The sequence below is a fragment of the Carassius auratus genome, chromosome 29, assembly GCF_003368295.1.
Source record: "Carassius auratus strain Wakin chromosome 29, ASM336829v1, whole genome shotgun sequence".
Lineage (NCBI taxonomy): Eukaryota > Metazoa > Chordata > Actinopteri > Cypriniformes > Cyprinidae > Carassius > Carassius auratus.
The window spans coordinates 21,408,493-21,418,125 of NC_039271.1; the positions used below are offsets into that span (position 1 = coordinate 21,408,493).

General features: G+C 49.2%; 1 protein-coding gene across 3 annotated transcripts in view; it reads right to left on the minus strand.

Annotated features, from left to right (window-relative positions):
- LOC113048374 (NACHT, LRR and PYD domains-containing protein 3-like) overlaps positions 1-9,044 on the minus strand; it is a 165,367-nt gene extending 156,323 nt beyond the window's left edge. For 2 of the 3 annotated variants that reach the window (XM_026210158.1, XM_026210159.1), the window contains exon 1: positions 8,535-9,044. The gene's annotated coding sequence lies outside the window, so the exon portion shown is untranslated. The remainder of the gene's footprint in view (positions 1-8,534) is intronic. The other variant, XM_026210160.1, reaches the window with a different exon arrangement.
- Between the last annotated feature and the right edge of the window lie 589 nt (positions 9,045-9,633).

Consider the following 9,633-nt stretch of genomic DNA (forward strand, 5'->3'; position numbering starts at 1 on the left):
GAAACAGACTCTGAAGCTCGAACTCCTAAAGGATGTCCGGGAGCAGATGGCGGAGCTAACCAAGACGCTCGTGGACGAGCTGCGTTCTGGGGCTACCAGGCCAGAGGTGAGGCCCATCTCGCGGGACCGGGTGTACTCGGACGGGAACAGGGACGCAGGGAGGCGACCTAACCGGCCCAACCGGCCCCAGTTTGAATGGGACGAGCAAGGACGACCTATCTGCAACCGCTGTGGACAACCAGGCCATTACAGCCGACAGTGTGGTCCTCGAAGAGGTTCGGAGGGGGGTTTTTTAGGTCGACCGGCCACAGTGGGTCGTGTGGTCGGGACCCCCTTAGATGACCCATCCATCGGAGCAGGCTCCAAGGACAGGCTGGTCGGGCATAGCCCAGTGGTGGAGGTCCAGGTGTGTGGTGTGAAGGTGCCCTGTCTCGTCGACACCGGATCACAGGTGACCCTATTCGCGGAGAGCCTGTCGCAAGAGCTGTTTGGAGATCAGAGGATGCATGGGACGGAGGCTCCCTGGCTCTCCCTGAAAGGAGCAAATGGTCTGGACATCCCCTACGTTGGCTACAGGCTGACGGACTTGGAGATCCACGGAGTGATCGTGCCCCAGAAGGGAGTGATCATCGTAAAGGACCACTGTCTGGGGAGACATCGGGCCTTGCTAGGTATGAATGTATTATCTGCATGTTGGGAAGAATTGTTTCGGGCAACGCCCGCTCGAGGGACCTCGCTGGCCGAGCAACAGGAATGGGAACGTGTCGCCGCTGACTGCAGACGGATCCAGATGTCCCGGGCCCGGCAAGGCCGCGAAGGGACAGGTCGGGTAGCGTGCCGTTATGCCCTGTCCGTGCCAGCGAACAGCGAGGCCCTAGTATGGGTGCGAGTCCTCCAGCGGGACGTGGGAGTGGAGGAATGGGTGTTGGTGGAGCCCCACTGGGATGGCCAGCAGGTAGAAGTTGCCAGAAGTTTGGCCGTGGCACGAAGAGGACGGATCCCGGTGAGAGTTCGGAACGGGACGCCCCATGTTGTGCACCTACATAAACATCAGCGGCTGGTCAAGGTAACGCCGGTGGAATCCCATCAGGTGCGGGAGGACCAGGACGTGAGCTTTCGCCAAGTACACCCCGCGGTGGTGGAAGTGGCCCTTACCCAAGCGAGCTCGTCGCCCCAGAGTCTAGGGGAGGAGGTGCCCGGCCACTTGAAGGGAAGTTCCCTGCAAGGGGAGGAGCTGGGACCGACACAGGCCAGGAAGCTGCGAGACCTGCTGAGCAAGTGGCAACATGTCTTCTCGGCACACGAAGAGGACTACGGCTGCACCAACGTCGTGCAACATCGGATCCCCACCGGAGATGCAGAGCCCAGTAGAGAAAGGTACCGACCCGTCCCACCTACCCTGTACACGGAGGTCCGTACACTGCTGCAAGGTATGCTCAATCGAGGGGTTGTTAGAGAGAGCAGCAGCCCGTGGGCAGCTCCCATCGTGTTGGTACAGAAGAAGACTGGCGCATGGATGTTTTGCGTCGACTACCGCAAGCTGAACCTGGTCACTAGGAAGGACGCATTCCCCCTACCCCGGATCGAGGACTCCCTGGCTGGCTTAACACGCTCGGCATGGTATTCCACGCTGGACTTGGCGAGTGGCTACTGGCAGGTACAAGTGGCCGAGGCCGACCGGGAGAAGACCGCCTTTACCACCCCGTTCGGTCTCTTTGAGTGGGACCGGATGCCCTTCGGCCTCTGCAACGCTCCTGCCACCTTCCAGAGGCTGATGCAGCGGTGCCTGGGAGGTCAGTTGATGGAGTCCGCCTTGGTATACCTGGACGATGTGATTGTCTATTCCCCAGATTTCGACTCCCACTTACAACACCTTGAGCAGGTCTTCGGGGCCATGGAGAAATATGGGCTGAAGCTCCAGCCGGACAAATGCCATCTGTTACGGCGGGAGGTCAAATTCTTGGGACACTGTGTGGGCGCGGCGGGAGTTTCGGTCGACCCGGAGAAGGTGTCGGCGGTGCGAGAGTGGGCTGCCCCGCAGACGGTGAAGCAGGTCCGGTCATTCCTGGGCTTCGTGGGGTACTACCGCCGCTTTATCAAGGACTTCTCCAAGATCGCAAAGCCCCTAAATCAGTTGCTGGCTGGGACAGGACGCCCCCGAGGTCGCGGATCGCCGGCTATCCTATGGAGCCCCGAGTGTGAGGCTGCGTTCCGGCGACTGAAAGACGAGTTGCTGCGGGCGCCGATTCTGGCGTATGCTGACTTCTCCAAGCCCTTTGTCTTATACACAGACGCTAGCAACCTGGGTTTGGGGGCCGTGTTGGCCCAGCAACAGGACGGTGTAGAGCGGGTCGTAGCCTACGCAAGCCGGAGCCTTCATCCAGCAGAGAGGAACGACGCCAATTACAGCTCCTTCAAGTTGGAACTGCTGGCACTGAAATGGGCACTCAGCGAAAAGTTTAAAGATTACTTGTGGGGTGCCCAGGTGATGGTAGTAACTGATAACAACCCCCTAGTACATCTACAGACGGCGAAGTTGGGGGCAGTGGAACAGCGCTGGGTGACCCAGTTGGCCAATTACAACTACCAGCTCCGATACCGGCCAGGACGGGAGAACACCAACGCTGACGCCCTGTCCCGACTCCCGGAAGCTCAAGGTCCGAGGGACCCACCGGAACCCACACCAGACCCCGAAGGAGAGGAGTATATGGTGGGCATTGTGGAGGCGCCGGGGACTCAACATGAGGGGATGCCTGTGAGTTGGGGATGGGACCCCTGCCGCTGGAAAGAGCGACAGCAGGCCGACAGGGAGATCAGTGGCTTGATGCGATGGCTGGAACGGGGCCGAAAACCGACGTTGGCCGAACAACGGGCCCAAGGGGGAACAGGAAGGAAGCTGTTGGGACAATGGGCCAGACTACAGGTGAAGGAGGGAGTACTCTGTAGGTCTGTCCGAGATCCGGGGCTGGACGAGGAACTCCGACAGATCGTTGTCCCCGAAGGCCAAGTACAAGAGCTCTTGATAGCGTACCATGATCAGCTGGGCCACCAAGGGCACGAGAAAACGGTCTCTCTCTTGAGGCGACACTTCTACTGGCCCAACCTAGAAGTAACGGTACGTACCTTCGTTCAGGCCTGTCCTCGTTGCACCTTGTTCAAAGCCAGGAAGGAGGCACGAGCACCGATGGTCCCCATCCAGGCAAAGGCTCCTCTCCACATAGTCGCAATGGACTTCTTGACTTTGGGTCGGCCGGCAGACCGTTATCAGAACACCCTTGTCATTACCGACTTGTTCACCAAGTACTCCTGGGCCATTCCTACTTTGGATCAGACGGCGAACACCACCGCCACTGCTCTGTGGAGAGCTGTCTTCCAGCCGTTCGGTTGCCCCGAGTTCCTACACTCGGACCAAGGGCCAAACTTCGAGTCTCGGGTAATCAGAGAGCTGTGTAAAGTGTACGGCTGCACCAAGACCCATACCACTACTTACCACCCTCAGGGAAATGGCGGATGCGAGCGGTTCAATCAGACCCTATTGAACTTACTCGGCACGCTAGACCAAGAACATCAGAGCGACTGGGTGAGTGCGCTACCAAATCTGGTTCAGGCCTACAATAATAGTACGCACAGTACCACGGGCTACGCCCCCACTTATTTGATGTTTGGCAGGCATGTGCGGATGCCTACCGACTTATTGCTGGGGACGGCAGCAACCGAGGAGGAGGGGAACGTAACTGAATGGGTAAGGCGCCACCACCAACGCCTCCATTTTGCATACGAGCAAGTCTCGGGACGGATCCGAGCGGCTGGGAAGAAAAACAAGAGGCTGTACGACCGGACGGCTCGGGAAGCCCCCCTTCTCCCAGGAGAAAGGGTCCTGGTAAGGGACAACCGGCGACAAGGGAAGGGGAAGCTCAGTGACCGATGGGAGAATGCACCATACGTGGTCGAGGGCCAGCAGCGGCCTGGACAGCCAGTATATACAATTCGGCCCGAAGGAAAAGCCGGGCCCGCTAGAGTGGTCCATCGGAACATGATCCGCCCCTGTCCGAACTATCCCAGCCCCGTAGAGGAGGCGCCAAAGGAGCCTGAAGCTGTAGCCCCGTGGATAGCAGGATGGGCCGTGATCCCAGGAGAACGGGGAAATGTCCCCGCAGAAATGGCCCCCAGAGACCCGATGGATATGCCTGCGGACATCGACCCTGTCTCGCCACCACGACGGTCCCAGAGGGAGAGCCGAGGTCGGCCCCCGGCACGCTATGGAGAATGGGCGACTGGAAGGCGTTCTAGGGACTAGAACGGTTTGGCAGGGGGGTATGTCACGGGGTGACGAAAGGGAAGCGGAACTAAGTCCCGCCGGAATTTTGTGTTCCCCTCGGGACGGTGTCGCGGTAACACCGGTCCACTTCCGGGTTGCGCCCGATGTCGCAATAACAACGCTAATGACAGATTGACATCTGGTGTGGGGAGTTTGATGTGGCGATCTGTGAGAGGATTATGGAGGCGGAGTAACCACATAAAAAGAGAAGTGCAGAGACCATGAGGAGGGTTGTGGATTCTATTTGGTCGTTCGTTCTCCCGGCTATTCTTCCTGGTTGGCTTGCCCCCGTGTGTGGTTCTTCTCTTTGGACGTGTTCCCCTAGGAGAGGTGAATTCCTAGGACGTTTGGGCTGGCGTGTGGAGGTATTTGAAGACTATTGTGGGGTTTCGGTTATCTGGCTGTGTAACAGATATATCAGCGATCGAGTGGAGATATTCAGGACAGAAAGAGTGTGAGCTCTGGAAAGTAAGTGAAGACCAGGCCGCGCCATCACTATCGGAGGGAAGTTAAGAGACCTGATCTGGGATTTCAATCAATTGTATACATCTGGACTGGGACTGATAACGTTGTGAAGTGGACGGAGTCATCGTTGGGTGAGTGCTGGCTCTATTTGCACTAAGAGTGGGTGTGCCGTGTCTGAAGTGGTGTGTTTGCACAATAAATCGTTTGAAGTGAAGTTACAGAGTGTGGGGAAGATATATAGAGTTAATGCCGGACGCTCACCACCCCGAGAGCCCACCACCGTCACCGTAATCCACACCCAGGCACTCAACTGAAGCATCTCCCAGCCGTAAGCCCCATTGCTTATTCAAGAACACATACTTACTGTTGATTACTTACTCTGCTGTGCAGATCGCAGGATCCTTTGAGCCGAACGCCGCATGTGATGTCCCTATGAAAAGAGGTGGACACCCGAATTATTCCTTTCCCGGTCTTAACCGAAGCATCTCCCAGCCGTAAGCCCCACTACTTATTCAAGAACACATACTTACTGTTGATTACTTACTCTGCTGTGCAGATCGCAGGATCCTCTGGGCCGAATGCCGCATGTGATGTCCCTATGGAAAGAGGTGGACACACGAATTATTCCTTTCCCGGTCTTAACCGAAGCATCTCCCAGCCGTAAGCCCCACTACTTGTTCAAGAACACATACTTACTGTTGACTACTTACTCTGCTGTGCAGATCGCAGGATCCTTTGGGCCGAACGCCGCATGTGATGTCCCTATGGAAAGAGGTGGACACACGAATTATTCCTTTCCCGGTCTTAACCGAAGCATCTCCCAGCCGTAAGCCCCACTACTTATTCAAGAACACATACTTGCTGTTGATTACTTACTCTGCTGTGCAGATCGCAGGATCCTCTGGGCCGAATGCCGCATGTGATGTCCCTATGAAAAGAGGTGGACACAAGAATTATTCCTTTCCCGGTCTTAACCGAAGCATCTCCTAGCCGTAAGCCCCATTACTTATTCAAGGACACATACTTGCTGTTGATTACTTACCCCGCTGTGCAGACCACAGGATTCTCTGGGCCGAATGCTGCATGTGATGTCCCTGTAGAAGGAGGTGGACACGAGAATTATTCCTTTTCCCGGTCTCGACCGAAACATCCACGAGCTCTACTTACCCGGATACCCCCCCTCACTCCGGGACGGGTGACAGACTACCCTGGCTCTTGCTGGCCCCGTACAGGCACAAACTGCCGACGACTCCACGCCTTCCCGGCGTCCGAGGTCTGGCTCCGTTCTGGTCGGGAGACACGGAAGGAACACTGAACTTTTAAATTGCTTTTAATCAAATAAAACCTTGTTCATTTTTTATACTCTCGTCCGTCTGGTTCTTCTGGTACGCTCCCCGAGGTGATCCTGGGTTTCAGGGGTGGGTGCAGTCCAGCTTGGCCCCCCGACCTGTGACACTTTTCTTTACTACTTAGTTTGTTTGACTAATTAAAGCTCAGAGTCAAGAATGACACACAGATGTCTTACCTGGGGTAAAATTGGAGGAAAATGACCAGTCAACATCTAGATTTTGTGGGACCAAAGATAATTATTTCAGTCTTATCAGTATTGAGCTGGAGAATATTCAGTGACAACCAATTTTTTTTTTTGCCCTCAACGGCAGTGCAGCGAAAACTGGATGGAGTTGTCAAAGGAAAATAAAGCCATCTGCAAAGAAGTGAAAAGAAATATGTTTCCTAGAGATCCAAGGGTCAAGATTTTTATTGGTTACAAATATTCAAAAATATTAAAAAGAGCATATATAACAAGCAGTGAAATGTGAGTCAAGTCCGCTCCATGGACAGTGCAATTATTAAAGAATACAACACAGATGAAAATATACATAAATATAGCTATTGTTGTGTCATTTTTATCTAATGAAATTCAATACAATCTTTAAAACCCCTTTATGTGCAAACATCGCCGACGGCCCCAGTTTATTATTGTTTCACTTTCACAGCACATTAAACATCACTCTCTTACTTCATCTGGACAAACTGTGCATCAATTGAAAGTTTAAAGACCTTAGTTTTGATATTTGACCAAGATTTTGATAAAACATTGTTGCAGTGACAGATATTTAGTGATTTATGTCAGAAATGCAAAATAATAAATCCGTATTATGCCACATTTTAAATAGAAATTCACCACTCACTCAGATTCAGTCACGTCAGCAGCGGTTTATTTGTGTTCACATAGACTCACTGAACAGCGTCAATAAGGATTTATAGAGCATAGATGCATATCTGCAGAGATATATGGATATATTTACTGATGTTTTCTTCATATTTCTTCAGACAGAATCGTCATTTCTATTCATTTTCCACGGATTTACGCGATCTGATGATAAACAACCTCTCCCAGCGATCTGTGTTGTTTGCGCAGTGGTCACAGCTTGTGCTGTGTGTGACTCAGACTCTGATTGGGCCTTCCCAATGTCAATCTTAGAGTGTCATATATGGACACCGCCACATCGTGTCACATGCTTCCTGCACACTTCCTGGTAGTTATCTGGCCAAAACAACAGTGAAACACCTCTTTACACACGAAATATCCGAATAATAAACCCGCGATTACGATAGTAAAGCTTGGTATGAGATTTTCTTGAGATCTGGGGCGTTTTTATAAAAAAAAATGAAAATGTACATCGGAAATGCTAACTTGTGCAGCGATGAAAAAGGCTACGAATCATATATTTTTACAATAGTAAACGACCAAATTCCACCCCTGATCGCTAAAGGAAGTTATTATAAACACTCGATCGGGGTTTAAAGTGAGTTTTGAGTAAAAGTGTACTAATAATTTCATAAATTGTCTGATGTAGCTTGATGCTAACGTTAGCTACAATGCTACTAATAACAGGTGCTTTTCTTCTTCATAATGCATTTTTGTCTCAATAATTCACGTAAGGTCGTAAGAAAATGTTTTGTTGTATTTTTTTAGTAAGACTTTTGATAAATAAGGGCTAAATGCAAAGAGAGACTGAAGTGAGATCGCTGCTTTGTTGCTTTGTAAAGCCTGAAAAACCACAATCAAGGCTAATAAAGGTGGAATAAAAACAAAAGAATAATGATAAAAGAATAATGCGGATAATGTGTCATACCTGGCGGAGGTGTGAAAGACTCGTTTGGTGAGAACAATGGAATAACAGATAGGGATTAATCGGGCAGTTTTCACAGCCAAACCCACACAAAATACACTGGAGAGTTTACATGTGAGATCTCACAGAGATGACAAGGGCCATAAATCAATCTGATTAGCCTTCTCTAAAAACACACATGACATGGCCTTATAAAATATTTCATAAAATTCACAGTTTTACAGATTAGATTATGAAATTTCTAATGAAGTTTTGAAAGACGTGTGGCTTTAGCTACACTCTATTTCTAAACTCATATCTTACATCAACACATTTTTTAAATACATTTAAAAAATATGTTTTTAATATTTTTATTTTTGTTTTTATGTTTGAGCTTATATATCTCTATTATCATAACAGTCTGAGTAATTCTGATTCCTGAACAGTAAACTTTAAAGTGTCAGCTTTGTGAACAAAGGTTGATTATGTATCTAGTGAGAAAGAATCATGAGCAGAAACCTTTTTATTTTGGGTATGTCATTTCTGTCTCCATGCCAAAAAAGGAGGTGCCTAGAAAGGGGTTAAGTACATCTTTGTTTCCAACCAGCAGAGGTAATTTAAACCATTGTTCTTACCTTTGATGTCTTCTCTGTGGCAATAGAGAGTTCTGCACTTCTGCACCAGAACCAGATCAGCTCAGTTGATTCCTCAGCAGAGCTTTGTAATACAGGATCAGGAACAAACTAAAATAATAACTTTACTCATAATAAATTATTCAGAGACTTGTTTAAAAAATTTTAACACATCACCATTGTACATGGTTTCACTTTATTCTTAAACAATAACTCATAAGCAAAATAATAACAAAAAGTAAAAGCGTAAGTCTTCACCCCGAGATGTGGCAGGGGATGTGTCCAGACCATAACATTATATAGTCTCAAAAACAACACGTCCTTTCTTCCGGATGCCTTTTTCAATGAAAAACACTAACACATCTGCATGCACGCACTCACAGTCAGGTTGCTATGGATACAGGAAGTATGACATTTCCTTTTTTGGCAACCCCTCTTCAGCACACATACATTAAGTAACTGCTGCTTTATTTTCTTTCCATTAAAGAAAATTAATCTTTCTCTAAGCTGTTACAAAATCTTAAGTTGTAGGCTAAGTAAGCAGCTATTGCTAAACTGCACAGCATCCTCCTCCCTGTTTTGATTAGATAAAACACATAACAATACTATTTTTTAGAAAGAAGGTCCATCTTGCACACTTCCTTGCACAATCATCATTCTATTAGCAAAAAGCAAGTATATGTGACAGCTTCAACTGTTGAGCAAATGTTAACATCATACAATTCTTATTACTGCCTTTTAATAAGCATTAAAATAAAGATTGACTTTTATTTTAGAAATAAATCTAGCTTTACTTTTAATGCCAAAAAAAACCTTGCGGAAGCTACTTTTCTGTCTGTGATTGATTATGGTGACATATTATATATGCACGCAGCTTCCTCCATCTTAGGGAGCCTTGATTCAGTGTATCATGCGTATTTGCGCTTTATTACAAATGCAAAGTCCCTGACTCACCATTGCATTCTTTATGATCTGGTGGGTTGGACAGCACTGACCACCCGCAGAAAACAGCATTGGTATATTTTTATATATAAAGCCATGCTAGGTAAACTTCCAGCTTACCTCTGTACCCTTCTCTGTCTCAATTCTGCTAGTTATCAGC